The sequence below is a fragment of the Camelus dromedarius genome, chromosome 21 (assembly GCF_036321535.1).
Source record: "Camelus dromedarius isolate mCamDro1 chromosome 21, mCamDro1.pat, whole genome shotgun sequence".
Taxonomy (NCBI): Eukaryota; Metazoa; Chordata; class Mammalia; order Artiodactyla; family Camelidae; genus Camelus; species Camelus dromedarius.
In genome coordinates, this window is record NC_087456.1 from 23,255,033 (window position 1) to 23,282,299 (window position 27,267).

Below are 27,267 nucleotides of genomic sequence, written 5' to 3' on the forward strand. Positions count from 1 at the left end.
TAGGACTCTATGTTCTCTGCTCTCCTGAATCAGTTAGTATCAGTCCATCTACTTTCCAGCTTCCAAAATTCTGTTCAACTTTCTTCTACTGTTGTCACCTCTCCATTCTATTACAATCATTTCACTGGGAGCAGAAAATGCCACATGTGGTCAATCTACCATATTTACCCTTACGGCTAAATATTTGAATCCGATAACCAACTCCCTTTCTTTACATTCCCTGCTCCCCAAGGAATCGCCCTATGATGATGACTTCTTCCACAGGTAAACTCCAGTACTAGCTAGAAAAATCATCCTATTTATTCCCTTTAGCAGGTAGTAACTCCACACACATTGGTCTATGACCTTGGTAAAGTCTCCCCAGGAGAGATATCTACTCTTAGGATGCTGCACACCACCAGACCAAAGCCACACTAAGATAATACAACCTTAGAAGCCTCTCGGGAGATAGCCAGCAACCCTTTAGTTTTTCATTCATTTATCTATTATGCTGAATATTTTCATATTTTAAATTTCAACAGACTAGAGCTGGATTAGCAAAAATGGGGAGGCCACCCAACAACTAGAAGATAAATATAAACAGATAAGCAGGTATATGGGTGGTGGGTAGACAGATTGCACAGAGATAATTTATAATAAATATATAACCTACAATTTGCTGAGTACCAAATATGCCCTAGGCTTATCCTCACACTAACTCTGTCATCTATTAGGCCATTTTATGAATGAAAAAATTCAGAGATCTTCTATCACTGGCCTAAGGTCACAGAGCCAGCTGAGATAAAGCCAGAACTGTTCGATTCCAAATTCTATGATCTTCATTTTGTACATACAGTTTTCAAGTATCAAGTAAGACAGGCCAAAATGCAAAATAATTCTGACTTTAACAATACGATCATTGGTGATAACATTTTGAATGTTTCTGAAAAATTCTACTAATTTTACAACAAGAATTCAAAGAAGCATAAAAACATAACTGTCCATCCAATTCAACATTCTGTCCCAAATGGAAAGCGGCATCAGCGATAACTTGCGGTAGGAAACAGCTGCCTTTTGCGACACTGACTTCAAACACTTGGGGCAAATCCCTAATACGTCCTTATTTTTCCTTAATGCCCTACTCTAAGCCGGTCCTCCATTGTATCATGTCTATCATCAAAGTCGTATCTACGATAGCCCTAAAACAAAGCCTAGCTGTTTCAGTGTAGAAAAGGCCCACGATCTCCAGTTGCCGGACTTTCAGGCACATTATCACTGGCTTCTCATGGGAAAAAAGGCACACACTGCCTTTAAGTTCAGAAAAAGAAAATTGAAAACAGTAAGCCGCCATACCTGGATTAGTAATGAATGACAGCAACATCGCCTGGAACTATTAGTTTCATCTGGGCCGGAAGGAATCTCAGTGGAGGAATTTTTGGCTGCAGCTCTGCTATTTGCTGAGAATTTTGAAAATTAAACACTGATCCACTAAAAGTGGAATGTGCCTACGCAGATCACAGTAACGTGGAGGCAGTTGCAGCCAAAGGCTTATTTGAGTTCTAATAAAGGACTACATGTCAGAATAGTTTTCAGTTTTTCCAATTGAACTCAGTAAAAAATAAATGACAGTGATGGGGTTCAAAATATTCACACCCTGGAGCTGCCAAGCTAAATCATTTAATATCTTTTTGAACAGAAAAGCCTTTTCCCCCAGGACATATTTTTCAAAATATTAAATGTTCTGTTAGTTTAGCTTTCCCCTTGCAAGCAGCTGCATTCTTTTTTGAAACTGGAGAATGATGGTCTTGCCACTCCTATAATTGAAGAAAAATTCCAGGCACATTAGATAGGAAGCCCTCAAACTTTTATAGCTTATAAATTATGGTACTCTTAATATTATGCAAAATTTGAGTAAGTCAAAATCTCTTCAAAAGGTAGGGAGAAAAACATGTTTTGAAATAAAAAGGAGGAAGCATTTAACGTTGCAAAGTTAAGCTAGTCATCTCTCTAAATTTTGTTTCATTAAACCTGGAAAGCATTTATCAACCAAATAATATGAACTGAGAAAATCAGAAAGCCGTGCATAATGAGGGCTGCTTTCTTGACTTAAGAAGTATGGTGACATGGACCTATCTACTGGGACATAATAACGACTTCCATGTGCTAGTCCTGTGAAGGTTAAAACTCATTATTGGCTAAAATATGTTGCCTGCTAAATAGTTCAGTGTGCTGGCTACTTCCATATATACTCTTCTTAATGAAGATAATATATTTTCCCATTTAATTAGAAGATTCAAGACTATAGCTTTTAGGGCTTTCAAATATCAATTAACTGTTTACATCTATCATTTCGAACTGGTCTCACATAGCTCCCACAGTGTGGAAATTCAAATGTTGTGTTTCTTTTCCTTACTTTCCTTTCTACAAAAGGGCTGTGTGAGGAGAGGGGCACAGGAGGAGTGGCAGAAGGAGAAAAGAAGAGGGGAGCCCAGGTGAAAGGTCTTGACGAGGTGCCTCTTCATACCAAGAGCTGGTATATAAATGCTCTAACTCAGGAAGGTTCTATGACAAGGAATTCGTGTACTGTTTTCCAGTTCTTTGTTTTGCTTTGTATCTAGTTCCCTAGTTAAGGGGAATAGTGGGGGGGACAGGCAGAAACCTCTCCCTTCTTGACAAACCTACTCCCACTGAGAGCCCTGAGGGTTCCCTGAAGGGTCCCTAAGCTCCCAAGACAAGTCTGCAGATGATTTAGACTGAACTGCCTCAGTTCCCCAGAAAACAGAATGTTAGTGCTCTAGGGAAGCCATTCTCCCATTCCCCCAGATCTTGATCATCTCAAGAAGCTGGGTACCACCATCATACCCTTAACACTCAGGTTTCAAAGCACAGTCTTCTGGGTAGGCATACAATTAGCCATTTACAATGGGGAAAGAAAAACTGAATCAGACTCTTTAGGCTCCGCAACAGGATCCTCCTCTAATCACCTAAAAGGAAGGCACTAAAGCACATCACTCTATCACCTGAAAAATGAAAGGGTCTGATTCATTTTGGTAATAGTCATATTATTCCTTAGAGCCCAGAGTTCAGAGCTTTCTCCAAAACAGGAACTCTGGGACATCAGCTTCTATGATTCAGCCTTGTTAAAGGATCTACAAGTCAAGAAACTCAGTTATGAAAAATAATAAAGCTCTTCCAGTTTCACTCCCCTGTACAGGCGGCGGCCAACATCTCTTGCATATATGGCTACGTGTTTTCACTTCCAGAGCAAATTTTATGTTTCAAGGCACAAACATTTTTTGGATGACTAGAGTGCCTTCTTTTTGAAACAGCCAAAAAATCACAGCCGGCCATCAACTTTATTATTAAAACACAGAAAACAGATTCATCAAGAGTAAGTGAGGGAAAAAAAAAAGAGTAAGTGAGGGCTCTCTTTTTTCTATCAAATTACTAATGGTAGATGGCATTCTAAAGCAAAATTCAGACCCTATTCATTTCTTCACTGCACTTTTCACTATTTGTATACAAACACATATAGTATATGTATACATATATTCATATACATATACATATATATATATAAATGTGTATTTGTTTTCCTCAAGGGCAAGGATCTGAAGCTCCATGTTAGTATTATGCACCCAGAGCCCAGCGTGTGCTAGGCACTCAGCTCATATCTGTTACATATGTATATGGTGCTGTGTTAACTAAGCTCCACACAATTATGGCACCTAGTTAGTTAAGCCAAATCACCAGTATTTTTTTTTAAGGGGGTGGGGGAGGGGAGTTGTGTTTGTTAATTTGGTTTGATTTTTCCCCAGTAGAATCAAGACTCTTGAAGACAGGCATTTTCTTTTTGAGGTCAGAATTACCAGTGCAGAGATGAAAGAAACGCTATTTTCAAAGGAATATTTTTCTTCTCTAGACTTTCCCACGTGATAAGATGTATGAAGAATGTGATACTTGGGTATCTCTTTTTCCTAGAGGAGTTCTAAATTTTTCAGGCTGTCATGATGATTCATGTGTATGACGATTTAAGTTAAGAAAACAACTCTGGCTCTTTGGCCAAATAGAAAAAAACATACTAAAAATCTACATTACTGTTTTGTTATAGTCGACATGCCTTTCTTCAAAGGCTTAAAAGAAACCCCAAATGCTGTCAGTTTTGAATTTTTTTCCTAATGAATTTATAACTGATTCCAAATATACTGTTTTTTCACTAGACAATTAGCACCTAAAATACTGAATGCTTTGTTTCCAAGTTGGCTTGTGTGCATCATATAGAAATGGAAAAAAATAAAATTAACTTCAAAAATATCTCCTTTGTTTTACGTTAAGCTGGCCATTTGTTATGAATATTTGAAATAGGGAAAATAAATTTTACAGAATACATAATGTTGTATCTCTAAGACGACTAACATTTTGAAAAATAAAGCTGTTTGCATGCAAACATGAAACCACAGTGTAGTAATGCAACAATTAATAAATTACCTGAGAATTAAGTTCCTTTGTAAAAAATTCTAATGGTACAAATCTCATGTACTCTCTAAGTGTAGAGAGCAGAGTGATGAGCACCTTTCCATACGTAAAAAAGGTCCCCAGATACCAGCGAGGCAAATGGCACAGAAGCCCAGCAAGTCATCTGGGAGGGAGCAGTTACATCCTATGGAGCAAAGGTTCTCAACCTTGGAGAATTCGTGAAATCCTCTGAAACCCTGGTAAAGAACTATGGACCCTCTCCCTTAAAAAATGCTTCTTCGTAAGATTTTGTATACAGTTTCAGGGGTTTTTAGACCCTCTGAAGGGCGTTCAGTGATCTCAGGTTAAGAGCCCCCGAGGCAGAGATACAGGCAGGCCTAGGAAAGGAAGAAAGTGTCGCCACTGGGTGTGTCAGACAAAAATAAAAGGAATTGGGAAATTTAAAAAAAAAATTTTTTTTAATTAATGTATTTATTTTTTAGTCGGGGTACTGGGGACTGAACCCAGGACCCTGTGCATGCTAAGCATGTGCTCTACCACTGAGCTATACCCATCCCCTTGGAAATTTTTAAAGATAATAAAAACTTGGGGTAAGTGGGAGAAAAGAGAGTTAAAAGAAAGAATGAACAAGGAAGTTAGTGAAATAAAAACAGAAGTGGGAAAATTAGAAAACAAAAGAGAAAGAGGAAAAAATAAGAGTGAGCAGAAGAGAGAGGAAAGATGGAGCAAAAATGCATGAGGGGAGAACGTCTGCTTACACTGAACTTTACTGCCAACGTCTACCAAGCGTTGCTCGAGTGCTAATAGCACACTAAGCATTTTTCATGTATTTACTCACTTAAATCTCACAACCACCTTAGAAGATCTACCGTATATGTTACACAGCTCAAGAAACTGAGGTACAGAAATGTTAAGTATACCGTTCAACGGACCAGTGCAGAGCTGGGATTTAAACAGACCTGTTGTTGGATCTCAAAGCCAACTCTATGTTTTTATAGCCATGCTCACTATACAGCCTGTCTTTCGGACACTTGAAAGGCATCCCTAGACCTCTTATACTTGTATTCCTCTTGAGGACAATTTTCTAATCATGAAAATGGCACTAGAATACATTCTCTCTCTTAGTAGACACTATACCAACATCTAAATTGCACTCTCATCAAGATCTGAAACTGTTATGATTTTCTTTTTTATCCTAGCTTTATTGAGATATAATTGACTTCTAACATTCTATACCATGATTTTCATTTCAACTGAAATGGTACTTTTATTTAGGTTTTTAATTTTTGGAAATTCCATAATTCCACTTGTCAAAATACTTCAAATGCATTAAGATGTTATTAAAAATGTAAAAAAAAAAAATGGCCTGTTAACAGTCCGCTAACATTTACTCTGCACACTCACTAAGGTGGTTTGGGTTCCAAAGCTTCCTGTCATGGTACATGTTTGTCAGACTGGTTGCCAGCTGTTTCACTTTAGTTATTTTTAACAATACTGTTTTGTTAAAGCTGCCTTCCCAGATCATGGATATTTTTTTAGTTACATTGATCTTGAAAGGTTTATGTTATACAGATTTGGTCTATTGCATCTCAGTATGGTTTTGATTTAGAGGGCCTTTTTTGTATGAATACTAGGTTTACAAGTAACTTCATTCTTCTCAGAGTTTCAGTAATTGGTATTTTTCACATGGTTACTAAGCAAAAAACAGAACGTATGCTTCAAAGCTGTGGTACCCCTAGAAATGTGTTTCTCTTTTATAAGTGAATGGTTAAAATCATCTTGTCACAGGTGTGGAACATATATAGAACAGATGCTTGGATTTTAAAATGTATTGATTTGATCTTATAAAAATACAAATGAATTACATGATTTTAGTCACAGAACTAAAGGAAGCATTCAGAGAAAATAATATTAGAATGAGGTACTGAAATCAGCAACATTTTGTTAATAATGTAATATAGTATATGCATTCACTATTCAAGATTAAACATGGAATACAGAATTTTCAATGCCTTTATAATTTGGAACACCTATAATCCTGAATAACTGAGTGTCATTTAATCTTGGTTGCATTTTTAATATAAATTATCTGTACATAAAGAATATGAGCTCTTGCCATTTCTATAAGCATGGTATGAAAAATTAGGAGCTCTAAATTCTTATATAAGAAAAGAGATGTCAGTAGTTCTTACTATGCTTTTTCCCTTTTTATTGCAATTTACTCTCCTACTATTTTAAAAATTGATTCCTTTTACACTGAGACAATAATAATGGTGAATGTGTGTTGACTACTTTCTACTAGATGGCTGGCCCTCATCATTTTATATGCAATTCTCATTTAATGATCACAATCATCCTGAGGTAATATTACACTGCCCCGCTATCAGGCATGCAGTGGAAGAAACCAACATATAAATAGAACATAAAAGTAAAGAAACAAAACAATGTAAAACAGGATTCAACAGAGATGGCAATCAAATCAGTGGGGAAAAGATAGATTAGTCAATATTAGTGTTGAAATAACTGGCTATTCATTTGGAAAAAGAAAATTAAAGTTAAGTCCTAAAATACTCCCCCCCTAAAAAAAACTCTTAGGGGGATTAAAGATTAAAATGTCAAAAATAAAACAAAAGGCATAAAAAGTACTAAAAAATATATTTTTATGAATTTAGCTTGTGACATGAAAGCCAGAAACAAATTCTTTTTTAGAAGAGAGACTGACTATTTTCAGGTTTCAAATTCGGTATAACCCCTTTCTTCCTTCAATTCTTTTCATTTAATGGAATCATTGAGCCAAAATTCACTAGGAGGACCTCCCTCCCTCTGCCTTCTCTTTCATCTTTTTTCCTTTGCCCTGGGCTGGGCATGGCTGCTGGAGAGAGAAAAGTCGGCATGTCCTGCAGCAAAAATTTGGCCAATTATAGCCAGAAGATTTGTTCTAGTCAAGGGAACTGAGAAAATAAGTAAATATATTACAGTTAATGGGAGACAGGTTTCCTTACATAGGGAAGAAAGCCTAGGAAAAGAATCCCATGATACTGGATTACAGTTAAAGGTACAGATATGAACTCATGGCTATTCATATAGATGGACAGATATAAAAATAAGTATAAATATGTACTATATAAATACACACCTGTGTGTATATACATGCACATTTATATATAATGTCCAAGCTCGGTCTGCTGACAGGACCTAAAAGCAATGAGGACTTAGTAGCCATGAGCACAGCTAGTATCTAGATCTTTGTTTCCAAATATCATTCTCCACTGAAAAGAACCAGAGCTGCTTGGAGAAATGACTGAGTACAGGGCTTAGGAAAGGAAAGTACAAAATGAGTCTAGAATATTTTGTTAGGACAGAATATAAGAAAATGCTCAAGCAATCATAGGGACATGTCAAAAGGACACAAGTGTCAGCCTGAAGCAGCCCGTTTTCACTGGCCGTTCTTGGGATAATTTGAGCATCAAAATAAATAAAAAATAATTCAAACTTACTCATGTGAAAAGTATGATATGCAATGTCTACATATCTGGACAAAACCTGAAAGACTGTATTATTGGTTATGTTGTAATGGAAACAGGAGAGAAATACAGCGGAAACCATTTTGGTGACATCAGTTTTTTCCTTTAACCATTCTTTTATACAGCAGATATAGGAGCTTCACTCAAAACTTTAATATTGGGAAGCCATAAAAATTAACATAATGGAGGCTAAGTAACAACATAGAAATTTGGTTACTGAGGGTTAAAGAAAGAAATGTTTTCACTAAGAATCTGGCTATGCTCCAACATGTGTGCATGTGGACAGGGACTAAGTGTCCTGCTATCACATAAGTCAATAGTGTGAAAACAGAACCCTTCTCACTCACCATAAATCTTTTCCTTATCCTATATTCCAGTCCTGGTCACAGGTCATACTATTTCCTGGAACCAAAAGCTTTATTCTCATCTTTATTCCCCATCCAGTTCATGCTTACTATCCATCCAATTCTTTCTAAAGTGCCATAAAATCTGTCTTCTTCCCTGCTCTCTCCACATGTATGACTGCTGTCCTAGTTCAGGTCGTTATCAACTCACACCATCTGTCTTTTCCTCCTTTCACTGTAACCTCTACACTGTCTTTAAAGCTGTCTCCATGTACAAACATTTTCAATGGATTTCTACTGACTAAACACATACAAAACTTCGTACTCAGATACAAAAATCAACTCAAAATGGATTACAGACCTAAAAGTAAAAAATTAAAAACTAAAAACTGTAACACTTCTAGAAGAAAATCTGGGAGGAAATCTTCAAAATCCTAGGCTGAGCAAAGATCTCTTAGACAAGACACAAAAAGCACAAACCATGTAAGGATAATTGATAAACTAAACTTCCATCAAAACAAAAATGTATATCCTCAAAAAATACCATTGAGCCAATGAAAAAGCAAGTCACAAACTGGAGAAAGTATTCACAATCCATATATCCAATAAACTACTTGTAGCTAGAACATATAAAGAACTCTCACAATTCAGTAACAAGATGAAAACTCAGTTTTTAAATGGGCAAAAGATTTGAATAGACATTTTACAAAAGAAGCTACATGGATGGAAAATAAGCAGATGAAAAGACATTAATTCAAGCCAAATGAGATACCACCATGCAACCACTAAAATGGCTAACATTGAAAAAACAGTATCATGTATTGACATGGATGTGGAGCATCTAGAACTTTCATGTATTTTTAGTGGGAATGTGAAACAGTACGATGACTCTGAGAATGGTTTGGTAATTTCTCTAGAAGTTAAATATAAACTTAACATGTGACCCTGTAATTCCACTTCTGAGTATTAATCCAAGAGATCTGAAAACATATTTCTACACAAAGACTTACACATAGATGTTCATAAGAGCTTTATTCGTAATAGCCAAAAAGCTAGGAACAACCCCAAAGTCCATCAACAGACAAATGAATAAATGCATTGTGGTATACCCATAAAATGGAAACTACTCAGCAATAAAAAAACACAAACTACTCGTACACACAACATGGATGAATCTCAGGAACATTACCCTGAGCAAAAGAAGCCAGACACAAAAGTGAACTAATTGTGTGATGCCATTTGTGTTAAATTTGAGGACAGGTAAAACTAATCCACAATGACAAAAGCAGATCAGTGGTCGCCTGGGGCCGGTAGCGGGAGGGGAAACTGAGGAGTATGGGGGCACGAGGGAACTTTTTAGATGATGAAATGTTCTATATCTTGACTGTGGTGGTTGTTACATGGCTGTATAGACTTGTGAATCAGCTAAAACTAACAGTTAAAATGAATCATTGTATTATACACAAATTACATCTCAATAGTTAATTTTAAAAGAAAATAAAACTGAGACACTCAAAAACGTTCAACACTGGTTACTGAAGTCACGTAAAGCTTCTGACACTTGCCAAGCCCCTCACACTATTCAGGGGGAAGGTATTTGGCCTTCCACAAAATTTTGTTCGGTAGTACAAAGTTTAGGTGCATATTATTAGTTCTCTTTTATGAGTCATCCCACTTCAGCATTGTTCCAAATTATTTTTTAAATGTTTTAAACAAGATTTGGACACAAAAAGTTTCATGGCAGTATTATTCATATAAAATCCAAGAATGGAAACAACAGACAGGTCCATCAAAGAGGATAAGTTAATAAATTCTGCCCATCCCTACAATGGAAACCAAGCAGCTCTTCATACACTGATACATCTACAATCTACAATCCTCATAGCAGCCAGAACTATCTTTTAAAAACCTAAAGCAGATACTACACTCTTGATAAAACAAACAAGCAAATAAACAAACCTGTTAATGGCCTCTCATCACACTTAAAATGAAATCCTTTACCTTGGCTCTACATGGTCTGGCTCCTGCCCATCCACCCCCTTCACTCGCCACACCCCATCTCCACTGGCCTTCTTTAGGTCTCTAGCCTGGCCCTTCTTATCATTCTGGTCTCCATTTAAAAGTCACCCAGTTTAGTTATTTTTTTACCACATAACCCTATTTTAATATTCTCTCTCTTCCCCTCCCCATCTCTCTCTTTCTCTCTTCTCTCTCTCTCTCCTACTTGAATGTGAGCTCCAGAAGAGCAGAGATCTGGTCAGCTTTGCTTACATCTGTATTCCTAGGATATACACTACACATTCAATTAATGTATCTCAAATAAATGATCTTCCAGATATGTTGTTGAATAGGGGAAAAAAGGAAAAGGGGGATATTACACTGTTTTTATTGTACTACAATTTGAATAATAAGTTGTAAAACATACGCACACATTACATATATGCATGCATTGGTATAAAATCTCTGGAAAGAAATTTAAGAAACTGGTATCAGCTATTGCCTCCAAGAGAGGAACTGGTTGGCTGAAGGGCAAGGTTAGAGAGACTAATACTCTATACCTTTATTCCTTCTGAATTTTGTACTACGTGCATATAGCATCTATTTTTTAAAGTAATCTGAAAGATACATAAGCCATAACATAAAACACAGTGATATTTGTATGATCAGAAAATGAACTTAGAGATCGTGTCCTCTTACAGCTTTCTAGATTTCCAGCTTTACTTCACCTTTGAACAGAAAGTGTCAAGAATTGACATTGAGCTCTTAAACTCTCCCATACTTGTTGCCTATCCTTATTCATCATCATAAAATTGACATTTTGATTTCATTAATCAGGATGGCAGTGTTGACATCATTGAAAATGCTTTCCAAACAAATCAACCCGCTTTCTAGTCTTTTTTCTTCCTGATGAACACCCATAGCTCTTACTCTGCAGACAAATCATACTGGCCAGCATAGACAAGAAAAATCCGAAGGCAACATTCACCCAAAACAAAAGGCTCAAGAAACAACAGAACACTATACAAGTATCACTGGGATGATTAAAAAAATTACTCAAGCCTATCTGGATCTAATGACGTTTTATTCTAAGAGCAAGATTCTACAATGCGGATCTAGAACAAAATAAATAATAAACCGACATAAATTTTAAAAAACAAGTTAATAAACTAAAAAGTAAAACTTTATATTTAACTGAGTTGACTTTTTTAAATTAAAAATTAAACTGTTAGAAATAGACTCACAGACAGAATACAAACTTGTGGTTGCCAAGGGGGCGGGGTGTGGGAAGAGATAGACTGGGATTTCAAAATTGTAGAATAGATAAACAAGATTATACTATATAGCACAAGGAAATATATACAAGATCTTATGGTAGTTCACAGAGAAAAAAATGTGACAATGAATATATATATGTTCATGTATAACTGAAAAATAGTGCTCTACACTGGAATTTGACACAACATTGTAAAATGATTATAACTCAATAAAAAATGTTAAAAAAATTAAACTGTTAGAAAGCCAACATTTTTTCATCCTATAAATTAAACCTGACAAATCTGCAATTTATTTAATTTAAAAATAGTAGATAAATGATATTGACTAGTCACTGAAAATTCAGTTCCGCTGTAAACTATTCTAAATATTGAAGCATGTCAAGTGATTCACACATTCCAAATACTATACTGCAAAACATATTTCCAACCAAAAAGTTGCATAACAGAGAGGGGGCAGAAAGTAAAGAGTAAAGCTTCAAAATAATTTTATGATAGAATTGGCATTAAACTATCTAGTTGAGATCCAGATAAAGCCAAAATACACAAATGCACACACACACAAAACAAATCAGTTCATAGTCATAACAAAGTAATTCAAAACAACCTAAACATCTTGTTTAAATAACCAGAAACTCATAAAGAACTGTGTTAAGAAATGTTTATTGTGCTACTGTGAATACATACTGCAAATCCACATAATGTTTTGAAAATACTTGTTGAAAATAGATCTAATAGTTGTGTGATTTTTTAAGCCTTTTATCTCCCATTAAAAATTACACAAATGAAAACAACTTTGAATAAAAAATACGGAGATGAAAAAAAAGAGTTCTCGCAAGCAATAATGTCCATAGTTAAATGTCAAAACACACATATAAACCATTAGATTCTATTTACTATCAATCTAATTATTTTGTCTTCCATTTCTTTTTTTGCATTAGGATGACAAATGAAGCACAAAGTCAATTTTGATTGCACATATAATGTTAGTAATACTTAACTGTACCTTTCTTTGGCATCTACATAAACTTCTTTAAAAGAAGAATCCTTTTGCCAAAATCTTTTGCCCAGCTGAAAACAAGCAGTGAGGGATCTTCGGTGAAAGTTTTACCTTTTTAATTACTAGATCATAAAAAGTCATTATTTTATCTTGATAGATACATTAACTGTCAGTGTTCTTGAAATGTACAGTCAGAAAACTTGAAGCATCCCATTTTTAGTCAGGTTAATTAGCTGTAAACCCTAAATGTCGGGTTTGTTTTAATTGTTCTCCAGCAACTCCTATTCTTCTTTATATTCAAAACACCTCTTTCAAACAACTGGGAAAAAAAAAAAACAATTGTTGAACACGCTGGGGAGTTATTCTAAACTCTGCTTTACAGTATCTTAAAGTACTCACTTAAAAACACAATTATCAATACAAATCCCGTTGTAATTGTTTCATTCTGTTTCCTTGCCACGTGGCACAGTGCCATATAATGCATTTTTTTGCATTCTGAAATACTCTATGTCTTACTTAGAAACAGCTTTGAAAATTGGCTCATGGCCTATTTGCAATTGATATTATAGCTTAAATACCTTCCCAGCAAAGTTACACTAACTTCAGAATACTCTGGGATCAACCATTAAAATGTTTTTGTTTCGGTTACAACACTAATGAACACCAAATGTTAGAATTTGTTTTAAAAGGAGAGGCTGGATCAGCTCTCCATTAATAATGAAAAGGCAGATTAGTCAGTACTGATATAGATAACACTTGAAAGATTTAATACTTAAGTGTAGAATCAAGCATTAAAAAGTTAAATTTGAGAAAGTCTGCTCAATTAGCCATCATATTTTTCCCTGTAAAAATACCAAACTCCTGTGCTCATTTCAGCAGCACATATACTAAAAAATACCAAACTCCTGGTTTCTAAGCTACGTTTGAGAGAATCCTTCCCTCCATTCCTTGAAAAGCCACTTAACCTCCACCTTCATTTCCCCATTTCTACAAAATGGGTGATACCCTCTCCTTTACTATACTTTCTTATACCATAAAAGAATATAAAATATCAAAGGAAGTAAAAAGGAATTGGAGGAAATCTCAACACATTAGGTCTATTAAATCTGGTAAGAACACTTGATTTGACAAAATTTTAGGAAACAAAAATGTGTAAATACTATTTTTAAAATACAAAACTAAAGAGTAGAGAATGGGCTACTCTGGATCTATTCTTGAGATAAATGCTTTGCATGTAAAAAGGTAGCACGTGAAGAGCTACTGCAGTCCCCTGGGGCGTCTTTCCTAGTCCCAACACCACACTGCAACAGGGGTGTACTACGCCAATTTTCAGTGGCAACCGTCACAGGGACACCATTTATCTGCTTCTGCTGCTGCTTTAGCTCCTTTTGATGCTGACTCTTCTGTGAAGTGGCACCTGCTTCAGACCTCCCCAACATCTAACTATCTTGGCTGCTACAACCACCACTATTAACCTCATCTTTCTTTTCCAGCATCTTTTCATTGTTTTCTTTGTCATCTTTTGATTGCTCTTTGTGATTTAACACTTCTTGGCTTGCATTCTGGATTTTTTACAGAACTCAACAAGCAGATGCCTTTCTTTTTGGTTTATTATTTACTAACTACTCCTTTTAGCTGTAATAGTCAAGTCTTTGGTTCTTGTTTGTTGTTTTTATCAGTGCTCAAGAGAGTTTTTTCCTTCTGCACCATTAGAGAAGATCTCTCCTCTGCCTTATTTCCATGTTTCATTCTACTCTCATTTAGGATACAGATTGCTAAATAAGGTTTTATAAGACATAAGAATTTGCATTAGATTAATCTATAAAGAAATAGTTTAGCAAGCAAATACTATAAATAAGATTCATGTAATAAAAGCTAAAACTTTTGAAAGTAATGTTTTAAAATAATCTCAAGTATTTCAAAAGTGCCTATATATTTGCACCTGAACTAATTACAAGTTACTATTATTTATTCTTTAAAGAATTTCCATCCAGAATCTTTCACTTGGGAATATTTTGCTGGTATAATTTTACATGAAGTGTTTACAGTGGTAAAATTGGATTGCTTTAAAAATCTTTTTTTTTTTTTTTTACAATATCTTGGGTTCACATAGCTATCCCAAATAGTTGGAATTAATGAAGTTTATCATTCTATCAAGTAGAGAGATTAAGTCTTTGGAAAGTTCATGTCAATAAATGTAAGGTACTATAGTAAAATAAATTCAGGGAAGATTCACTGCACCTTAAGTTTCTAACAGCTTCTAAATGCGATTCCCTAAAGTCCATTTATTAGCTATAAATGAAATATAATGGTGGATTTTTGATGGGCCATTACCTTGATACTTCATCAAAGTAACATACTGTTACATTGTTCACTGGAGAGCCTCATTATTCAAAGAGTAGTCCCCGGAACACAAAGGGCATCCGACAACCAACTAATATTAAGGAGAAAAAAGATTCCTAGTTGTAGGAGATGTTGAGCTAAACAAAGCCAAACCAGTTTTTATTACTACAGGACTTCTCAGTGTCATTAATACGTTAATGTACACTGTAAGTCCTCCAGGCGCGTGCTGACACATGGATCCGTGTATGTTGGGAAGGCAGTGTTCACGTGACTGTTCCTCAGTTTACGATTACAATACCGTATTCTAGCAGGTCGTCTCCCAAGACTAAATCCCACAGAATATACTTTGAAAAATACTAGTATTTATAGAAGATGATTATACTAGTTGCTATTTTTCATCTTTAATATAAAGCAATTTCTGTCAGATACTATATTTGTAAAAGTCTAGCTATTTGAGGAAAGAAGGAAGGCATAAAGGTTAAAAAAAAAAAAAAGAAATGTAGTTATTATTCTTCTCTAAAACAGTTAACACCTGGAAAGACAAATAGTGCTCCATCCATATTTAACCCTTCTGCTGTAGCTATATTTGAATATAACAGTTCATTCTTTTTTTTTTTTTAATGACAGGTTTTGTTTACTATACGCCACAGTGAATTCAGACATGTCTTCTTTTTTTTTTTTAATTTAGACTATTTGGGGACTTGAAACAATCAAAGTATTAAGAAATACCTCAAAAAGCTTTAAAGAAGGGCTGTGTATAACCATAAATAAAATGGGAATTGAGTGTCTTGATTTATGAAATTTGAAACTCAAAGTTGACTAGAGCTTGAGTCTTCAGAACTCTTTCCTAGACAACAGAATTGGGCAAGAAACAGAAACACTCCAATTCCACAGGTACCAAGACAATTAGCAGACCAAGGGCGTTACAAGGTTCAAAATTCATTAAATACCTAGCACAGATGTCAAAAATAATTGCTAGATGTCTAAGAATCCAATTCTTCTGATTCCATGCCTCCCACTTCTTCTCTGACACTTCAAAGGTGTGTCAGGCAGAAAGAACACTTTACCCAAACCAACAGAAAGTTAAAGCACCCCAACAGTCACAATACACATACAACTAATTTTTTAAATAATACCCACTTCCCACTATCAACATTTTATTAATATAAATATTACTAGGCATATGTTAAATAAGCTTATAAAACTTTTTAAATAACATGGCAATACTCATTAAATAGCTTGATGCTAAGTACACTGACTATCACCGCTAGACAACTTCTATTTTAACAAAATTTACTATAATAATAAGATAAGCCCCAGTAATATGGGCAGTCTTCTGGGGAGATGAAACAATCCTTAGAGGTGGTATATGTTAAAAATAAAGAGTCTGCTTAGTGTGGTGGTTAAAAACAGACTTTGGAACCCAGACATGGGTTCAAATCCCAGCTGAGACACTTACTAGCTGGATAACTTTGAGCAGCTTACCTAACTTGTCTGTACCTCAGTTTCCCCATGTAAATGGAATAATAATAAAAATAACCACCACCTCATCAGGTTTTTATGAGTTTTATATGACTTATGGAGAATAGTATGAGGCACACAGTAAGCATCATAAATGTTTGTTAAATATACCTTTATTTATTTGTTATGGAGTCCTATTATAAAATAAAATTACTTTAAATAAAGCTTAGTAAGCTTTTTAAAATTTTATTTATTTATTTATTTATTTTATTTTTTGAAGGCCAGAGTAGCTTTATTAAAATGTGACAAAATAGACTTCAGAATAAGGAATCTTGCCAGGGGTAAAGAGGAACACTGCATAATGACAAAGGAGTTGATTCATCAAAAAGACTTAACAATCCTAAATATATATGCATATAAAAACAGACATTCAACATACATGAAGCAAAACTGGACAAAATTGAAAAAAAGGGACAAATTCACATTTCTGTTTGGTGGCTTCAGTTCTTCTTTTACAATAATTGATAGGATAAGGAGACATAGAATCAATAAAAGTGTAGAAGATCAGAAAATATTGTTGCCCAACTTTACTGGATTGACGTGTACAAAACACTCAAAAGGAATGAGTTGAACATCTTGGGAAAGCAAACAAAACATTACATTCATAAAAGAAAGATTTATAGATGAAAATCGTATTTATCCCAATTCACAAATTGGTACATATTCATTAATTTAGTCACTCATTCAAACATTTATTAATAGCCTCTTATTTGCCTACCTCTGTGCTAAGTACTAGTGTTACAAAGATAAAAGAAAGTCTTTGACCCAAGATTAATCAGGTACTCTGCTCACTTTTACATTTATTAAGAATTTAAAGAAAATGTGATACGTATATAGTACTTAACTAAGCGGTATAACTACGCACTGTAATGTGGTTTTGTTGCTGTCATCATTTTTTAAGAACCCTTCTAAACACACTGCAAATACAAGCTGATGGCTGGTGAAAAGGACGGACAAGCATAGCCAAACACATTTTCTCTTCCCTCTTGTCTCAGAACCCAGCAGCTAACTAAAGAATGCTGGAAATAAAAACCTGGCTCTGATGGCTACACTTAAAAGAAACTAATACTGTCTTCTGTTATCAAATAATTTGATCGCTCTGAGAAAAATGAGCAGGAGTAATTTGAAGCATGTGATTTGCCCTTTTTTCTCTGAAGCAGATTTATGGTTCTTTTTACATCCTCAAATTTTTCTTGTAGAAAGGCTGATACTTTTCAACCCGCATCTTAGCACTGCAGTATACATATCTTCTTTGTATCTCTTTATAATCTCTAGATTCGATTATTCAAGCAGACACCATACACACAAAACTATAAACAATATAAATAAATGGTCAGATGGTATGTAAAGGAAACCTTTATACAGAAATTTTTAGAGCTTTAAGTCTACGGTCCTTTTAAGAGCAGACAATTATTACGAAAATGATGCTCTCCCCCTGCACTGCCTTAGCAGTTGAAATCAGCAGCATATTTCCAAATGTTTAGGAAATGAGATAGTACGTTCTTAGGAAAAGCCTTTCAAACTCCTAGATTTCTCTTCTCCTTGACAGACTACTCCATTGGACAAAATTAGTTGTATGTGTTTATCTTTAAATTGATTTTTTTAATTTTTTAATTTTGTGGTAAGATAAACATATAAAACTTACTGTCTTAGTAACCATTTTAAGTGGATAGTTCAGTACTGTTAAATACATTCACACTGTGTACAACCAATGTCCAGAAATTTTCATCCTGCAAAACTGAAACTCTATACACATTAAACAGTAACTCTCCATTTTCTCCTCCCTCTAGCCCCTTGAAACCACCATTCTATCTCCATGAATCTGATGCCTAGGTACCTCACACGAGAGGACTTATACAGTATTTGCCTTTTTTGTGACTAGCTTATTTCACTTAGCATAATGTCTTCAAGGTTTATCCACACTGTAGCATGTGTCAGAATTTCCTTCTTCTTTTTTTTTTTCCTTCCTTCTTAAGGCTGAATAATATTCCATTCTATATTTATACTACATTTTGTCTAACTGCTCATTTGTCAAGTGGACACTTGGGTGGCTTCTACGTTTTGGCTATCACAAATAATGCTGCTATGAACATGAGTGTAAATTAAATGATTCATCAAAAGTTCACATTACCAAATTATTGCATATGAAAGGTAAGAAAAATACAAAAAGTCGAGGAAAACAAATGCATCACTTGGTTTTTCAATAAAACGTGCTGATTTCTACTCAATGAAATCGTCAACAGAAAACAGCAAAAAGCCTATTCATTTATTTGAATTGTCACTAAGTTCTCCTTCTTTCACAATTAGTGTTAAAAGTCTACCAGGTCAATTGAATAATATGTAATTTTGATATTTAAAATTAATACATATCAAGAATTTAACATGCAGAAACCTTCAGAAATATTTTTCCATGGCAAATACTCTTACAATAAATTTCATGGGAAAGTTTAAAATGATGCCTGATTTTTTTTTTCCTGAAACATCCTTACAACTTCACTGACTGATTCACATTTTTTTCAAGCTCCATATTTCAAAGAGAATGCATAATACACTTTTTTTTGGACAAGCATTTAATCACAAAATCAATGAAAGCTACTTAAAGGTTTAAAATATCAAGAATGAGGAACTATTATTAAGTCTTAGATAAAAGCTTTTCTATTTTAGACAAAGGTACTCACGAGGTGAATGTAATACACACATGTATTATGCACATATGTCAGAGCACTCTCTTCATCTTCTAGTTAATAATATGTTATTTTGTGTTCAATAATCCTAAAACCTTGAAGTATATGTTATAACCTTCAATTTCCATACCTAAGTGGCATTATTGTGTAGCATCAGTTCTGCTACCTGACAGTCTCCTTCTAAAAAGCACTGCTCAACAGCAAAGGCATCGTGGGTTTGGTCCCCAAGGCCACCACCAAAAATCCCTTCCTTCAAGAGGTTTCCAGATTGTTGACTCTACTGCCACCAGAAAATATCTATATGTACCAAATGGAAAGAGATCCAAAATGTATTGTTTTATTAACAGGTCAAATTGCAAGACAATCCTGAAAAGACACACAAGAAAATACTAATAGTAGTTCCTTAGAGTCAGACTGGGATGATGGGTAGAAAAAAGGACTTCTTATTTTTATTTACCATCCCACAGAGGATTTTTCAGGCAGTAAAACTATTCTGTATGAGATTGTAATTGTGTATATACAATATTATACATTTGTCAAAACTCACAGAACCATACAACACAGAAAGTGAATCCTAATGTAAACTATGGACTTAAGTTAATAATAATGTAACAACATTAGTTCCTCAGTTGTAACAAACATATACACTAATACAAGATTTCAATAGTAGGAGAAACTGGTGGGACTTGAAAGTGGGAACAGAACATGGGAATTCTCTGTACTTCCACACAATTTTTCTGTAACCTTAAAACTGCTCTACAAGAATAAGCCTATTAAATAAAAAGGAAAAGAAATCTGTACTGTTTAGTTTTAAATGACAAGTTTATGCATGCTAAGAAAAACAAATTCTAAAACTGTTAAGAACTCTAAATATTTTAATCTCACAATGCAGATTTGGGAGACGAAATAAATACACAACATGTGGTAGCAGGGTTTTCTACTCAATGGAAGATATTTTGCCATTTAAAGTTGGTTAGCATCAGGGTGGGGGGTGCTATAGCTCAGTGGTACAGTGTACGTTTAGCACGCACAAGGTCCTAGGTTCAATCCCTATTACTTCCATTAAAAAAAAAAAGAAAGAAAGAAAGAAAGAAAGAAAATTTTAAAATGTAAAAAAAAAAACCATAAAAAATAAAGTAGGTTAGCATCCAGAATATAAAAATACACAGTATATATAAAATAAGAGATAAGGAGGATCCTGTATAGGTGGGTCCTACTTTATGGTACCATCTAAGCACAGTGTACTACACGAGAAGTTTCTACGTTCCAGATCATTGCTTCTTACCATTTTTTTCATTATCATCTCCCTAAGGTGCCTTTTTAGACATTTTCTCCCAACCATGCTCACCCATGAAATTTTAATGCCCCCCAATATACTGACTTCATTTATACTATTGTGAATAATCACCTACCCCTACACATACTATATTGTAATTGCCTGTTTCTGTATCTTACAGGCAAAAAAAGATGCACTCAATTCTAATCGGCCCCTCTAAAATTTTAACTGGTACACCAAACTGCACACAATAAGGTCCAGAAAACAGGCACTAAAAGTTTGGATAAATACTCTCAAATCACTCATCAGTTATTCTATTCTAAAACCTAACTTACCTGAAACATGTATGAGTTGTTTCAGGAGGTACAGAAGGAGGACATGTCAATTATTATAACTTTTTGATGTTTTTAGCAAAAATATTTAGGGCTCATTTAGCCTAGAAAAGTAGGCTAAAAGAAGGAGCATAAGTAAAATCTCTACCAGCCTTTATATTTTCTAATGAAATACTTCCTTATCAGAGAATTTTTGTAGGTGGTTAAAAAAAAAAAAAGAAAAAGGAGCGGCATAGGAAAGCATTCCAAAATTCCAGAGAAGGGATTTCCTTAAGAAAATATTACTAAATATTAGAACATGTACAAGTGTGCCAGGAAACATACTGAATATATCAAGGAGTACTGAGGAAAACTTGAGATTTAGGAAAGTGTAACTTGTACTCAGCAGGGAAGGGAGGAAGGAGAGAGGGCCTTTTTGACATATGCATGTTATGGGGCAACATGGTACAGGTTCTGAAAGGAGCCAGTAGGAACAGGACGCATGTTCTCCTGCACCCAGCATCTCCGAAAAGTATGCTTCTAATACATACAGACCTCCACTGCTGGGTTTATCTTCCTTGAAAGAGCCAAAGGCTACTTGAATTAAGAGAAAGAAAATAGATTAGAGCATTCCCTTGCCTCCCTCCATCCTTAAAGGTAAACCAGGTTCTACCTTTGGGATTTCATATATACACAGTGCAGTTTTTAATGCAGCAGCCACTTAAAAATAACTTCTTTGCACTTTATTGATTGTTCAGATTTCTTTAAGGTGATAATTACTTTCACATGATAATTATGGATAAAAAGAATTTAAAATGAAATTTAAAATTTCAGGAAGAAATATACCAATAGGTTTAACAGTGTTTTCCCCTTTATTTATAGTAAAAGTGTTACTTCTGCGATGGAAAGACGTTTATAATAAAAAAAAGTTTAATTGGCTTGATCAAGCATTATCTTTCCAATTTTCTTACTAAAATACAATTAATCTACAACTGTAAATAACTGGTTATCAATTCACCATTCTATCAAAATTGAAAAGATAAGACCAGTGGCCTTGAAAGAAGATAAAGATTTTTTCTCTAAGGAGAAACAACATAGGAATGAAAAGACCAAGCTCACCAAAGATAAGTAAAAATGACTGTTCTTAACATTCAAGGACAGAGAGCCAGCACAGCCTAGTGTCTTAAGGGTGTGAGCTCTAGTACTAGAATGCGGGTTCATATCCCAGTGCTGTCTCTTCACAGTTATGTAACTTAGGGTACCTAAGAGAGGCATCTTAACTTCTCAAAGCCTCAGCTGCTTTATCTGAAAAAATGAAGACACTAAAAGTCATTATCAAATAGATTGTTTTAAAGTTCAAATGAGATCATGACTTTAGCAGAGAGGCTGGCACATTATAAACACCCAATAAATGTCGGCCTGAAGAAAAAAAAAGACACTATTAATATGAGGCGATAAATGTGAGCATATAGTTTCTCAGGCACAGTATCACACAGGAACACTGCTACTGAGCCTCAGGGCACACAGCCACAAAGTTCCATTGGCTTCCGTGAAGGTATCATTTGAATTGTGACCAACACATTACACAGAAGCTTCGTAGGGGTTAACATTAATACCACAGACTATAAAAGAATAATCAGGAAACAGCTATCAAGAACTGCATGATCACTTAAGCTGGCACAGAGGTGGATTTGAATGTTACTCAACCTCTGGGTTTCATTTTTCTTACCTCTAAAATGAAGATAATAATGCTTAGCAGACAAGGCTGTTGGAATAATAGAGAATAAATCATGTGACGTACTGAGCATAGTGTCCAACACATTATAAATAACCAATAGATGGTACTGAGATAAGAACAATGAGGATAATAGGCACTCTTCTCTTACAATCAGATGACAATAGAAGAAATGAACTTAGACTGTTCTATTGAAAAAAAAAGGCTATTTCTTTTTTTGAAAAAAAAAAAAAAAGTCAAACCCACCACCCATTATCACTTGGAATGCAGTTCTTTCTGAGAGCAGGCTGAAATATACATGATACCTCATTCCTATCCTTCCAGAAAGTCAATTTGAATGGACGAGTGAATCAATGAATCAATTAAGAAATACATTACTGAAATGACTTCATCCATTACTGAGTAATTCATTAGACTGCTAAAATACAGCCACTGCAGTGATGTAATATGGTTGCTACCCATAACTAGACACTCCTCACCAAGCCACAGCTGATGGAGCAGTAGTGGCATGAAGGAGAGATGGTATTTAAAGCGTTTCAGCTTTGTGCTGCAATGTTCTAACTCTCTGAGTATAAGAAAGAGAATTATTACTAGGATGAATATACAGTAGAATAAAAAGATATTAGCTTTAAGTGAAAGAAGCCAGTCACAAAAGGACTCATACTGTATGATTCCATTTATATGAAATGTCTAGAACAGGCAAATCCATAAAGACAGAAAGTAGGTTAGTGGTTGCCTAGCATTGAGGCGGGGAAGGAAGGACAAGGAGCAGGATGAGGAGTGACTGCCGATGTGTATGGGGCTCTTTTTGGTGGTGCTAAAAATTTTCCAAAATTAGATGTGATGGTTGCACAACCATCTGTGAATATACTAAAAGCCACTGGACTGTATGAGCATGTCTTCTGACTTTTCTTTTTCATGAATCTCAGAAGTTAAAGCTGCAGGACTTGGTTCTGTAAAAAGGTTTTTTTTTTAAATAAGCTGGCAATATGATACCTTATTACAAAACTTCCTTAAAAAAGAAATTGTATCACCATCACCAAAAAAGTAATATCTACCCCTTAAAGTAATAAATCAATTATGCCTAGGTTTATCTCAAAATCATGATCTTTCATTCCAGTAATATGATTAATGATTCATATACTTCTTTGAAAATGAAATTTCTGCTAAAATGAGGACTCAATGACTCAAAAAAATCATATCCAAACTTGTTACTTATTAAGAAAAAGAGTCCCCATAAGAATGTATGTTCTAAATGCTTGGGCTAGTTTTTCTTTCTGGCAATACTGCACACTAGGATACTTGAAACCATTCTGTAGTGGACACTATGGTTCACTTAGGCCTTAGGCCAGGTCTTAGGCCTTAAGACTCAATGCCCCAGCTGCCAAGAATGTTAGCTACTGTTGGCTCACAACCAAGAATCACTCCAGGAACTGACTGACCTCCCCCAAAAGTCCCTATCACTAGAGGGCGATGTAGTACTGTTAGCCCCTGGCAGGTGGCAGTACAGTTGTTAAAGCTTCCACCACTAGTGATCTGGGATGAAATACCAGTAGAAGGGGAATGCACTGGTGGATATCACATCTCAGGCTTTGAGAAGTTAAGGGAAAGCAGGAATTATAAGGACTATGGAATCAGATGGCTCTTACTGGGTGTTACTGGTGCAATGGGCAATTGACTGATTAATCAACAACTGAAGATGAAGTACAAAAGTCAGAGGACCTCCTGGACAGCATACAGACAAGGTCAGGGTTCTGGCTAGGAAGGTATGGAACCCTGAGACTTAAGATGAAAATATCTGGGTGTTGCACTCGAAAATCTTGAACCTCCAGATTCCCAGAAATCTGACCCTGCAGGATTAGCACTTCCCTTGCCTGAAGATGCAGCAGAGATTTCTGTCTTACAAGACAACCTGTGTCCTCCAGTATCAACCTCCACTTCCCCTCCTGGCCTCCAGGCCAATCACAAATGGCTATGCTTGGGAAGGGCTGAAGTGCCACGAAGGAAAAGGACTGTCTGCAGAAGGAGCTGCACGCCTTACTTAGCCAATGTGTACCAGCAGAAGCCAGAAGACTATATGTAGGACTGGATCCTGAAGATGCTGGATCACGGGAGATTGAAAAGTTGGACAAAGGAGAGCTTATCTAGCCGGGAGCGGGAATTCTCCCATGATACAGGATTCAACACCATGGCAAGGCCCCTGGAAGTGATACTAATGCACTACTAAGATGGCTCTTGAAAGTTTGAAAGAAGTGAAGCCCCACAATCAGTGATGGAAAAATGCAGAACTGCTGTGGCAGACAGTGAAATAAGGAAATGAAAGGTTCAGAGAAGTGGGCATGCTAGAGAGCATATATACCAGGTAAGGCTGAGAGAGAAAGCTGCCCACGGACAGTACTCCACAGGAGGGCACAGAGGACATTCCATTCCCCATAGAGGTAAAGAAGGCACTGGTGAGAAAGGCACCAGTATTGCTCAGAAGCTCAGTGGCAGCTGTCCTTGTAGGTCAGTTTGACCATAAAAAATACTGTTGGCAGAATCCCCTGAGGTATGAAGACCTGGCCCTGTGTCTGGATTTGGGATATCTCTGACAGTGAATCCCAGGTCCAGAGCTCCCCAGAGAAGTGAAGTCTTGGTTGCAACTGCACTATGAGCTGGCTTCTTCCTTTGCTCAGTCCTGCTTTACATCTCTCACCTCCCAACTGGTGTTGTTAACAAGAGAATTGCCTCAAAAACCGCCTACAAGCCAATCTCTGCCTCAAATCTCTATTCCCTGGGGAACCAGACCTAAGACGTTAAACATCTCAAAATGCTGGATGAAATAAAACAAATGTTCCTTTAAATGCATAGAAGGAAATTAAATACTGAGCATCCAAAAATGAGACACGAACTGAAAACCATACTATGAATTGATTGTGGCTGCTGTGGGGAGATACGCCAGTTTCAGGAACAAAGAGGCTTGAATTTTAACACCTGTCAAATAGCTAGAAATGAGGCCTTAATCTTGAGAGACAGAGTTACAACAAAATGCTCTCATAAAACCAAGTTCCCCATCAAGGAAGCTTAACTATTTCGGCCAGGGTTCTAGATGGACCAAAAAAGTCTACACTGAGAACTTAAGTTGTGGGCCAGCCTTCACAGAGGTCTGAAGTTCAAATTTATACTACCTACATGGTCCAAGAAATCCGAGGTTCATGAATTTATAAAAAGAGTAACCTCAGGCCAATAATGCCCCAGAGGTAACCTAGCAAAAACAAACGTAAAACTACTTTGGACCTACTACAGATGAGCCCACAGTCCAAAGTTACAAAGCACGTGAAGAAATAACCCACCATGAGGGAAACAGAAGACACAAAAAACAATAAAATTAGACCAAAAAAGCTTCAGTTAATAGTACAGATAGAACTTATAGAATAAGTATCCTTAAAATTATTTTAAAAAACACCAAAGACATTATAAAACCTGAGGAGGAAAAAGACTACAGGCAGATTTTGGGGAGGGGGTGGAAATAGGTAAACCAAATAAATCCCCTCTATTTTAGCTACTTAGGTTTTTTGTTACACACAACTAGAAATATTATCTGATACGTATGGTATAAGGTTAAAGCTCTGTTTATCACTAAAATTTCCACTGATTTAGACTCAGCACAAGTTTTAGACTAGACAGTTATTCAGACATCATACAGAAACGGCTTAAGAAGAAAAACAAGAATATGCTGGACATGGGAGATTTTCAGTAGTCACAGGAAAGCAGTTTGCCAGGAGCCAGGAAAACTGAGCATTCTAAACATCAAAGGCCCTGCATGCGCTAATACAAATTGTGCAGAAAAGGGTAAAGATGCTGGAGACAGAGAGATAAGGAGACATTCTTAAATGAGATTTGCCCCTGGAGAAACCCAGAGAGCATCAAACTACCTCCTCTTACCAGTGTTTTTGTTTTCAAGTTATTTTGTTTAAACTTTGTTTACTGTTTTTAAAAATTTAAAGATTTCTGGATAAAAGATAATACATGCATTTATCTCCACTTGCTCCTGAAACGCCACTAAAAAGACAGTAAAGGGGAAAAAATGTAAGCATTAAACAGTAAGGATAAAGCCTGGAAGAAGTTAAAGAGAAAAGAAGTTAATAAAATTTGGGGGGATGGAAAGCAGAAAGTTAAAGAGTTTCTGACTTAGCAGAACAGAAAGTTAAAACTAACTATCTGTAGTGAGGAGAAGGATGCCAACAATGAAGAAGCCTAGAAAGGCAAGGATGGGGCAGAGTTATGTGTGGGCTAAAACCAGGAGGATGATAGAAAGTTCCCATAAGGAGCCATCAGATACTAGATGCTCCTTTCCAATTCTCCAACAAACTCTCACTCTGACAAAAGAAAAGCAATTCTCTGGTAAAAACTGAATCTGACATACTTGAATTAGGGACTACAGGCACTGAGTGTGAGGATAAGATACTGTACTGAAAACAAGGAGAGTAAATACAAATTTATACTCAGCCTTGAGATCACCCACTACCCACCAGCTCTCTTCTCCTACTCAATTGCCAGAAACTGGTGGCCAGCCTTATATCACCTAGGCAGGAAACAGATGGATTCCTCCTTGGGGAGAAAAATCAACCCAAGAGAAAAGATTAAGTTTTAAGAGTCAGAGATGTCTCAATAAAATAAATCTGGTCTTCAACTAACAGCCCTAGAGTAAAACTTATGCACACAAAATTTCCACTAAGATTTCCAGCATTAACTAAACATTTGAGAAACAATTGAGAGATGCTTCTAACATGAAAAAAAGAAACCCAACTCAGATAGAAAAA

General features: G+C 35.7%; 1 protein-coding gene across 3 annotated transcripts in view; it reads right to left on the bottom strand.

The window, feature by feature from the left end:
- Nucleotides 1-27,267, bottom strand: part of DISP1 (dispatched RND transporter family member 1) — a 174,557-nt gene that overhangs the window by 118,340 nt on the left and 28,950 nt on the right. The window lies entirely within an intron of this gene.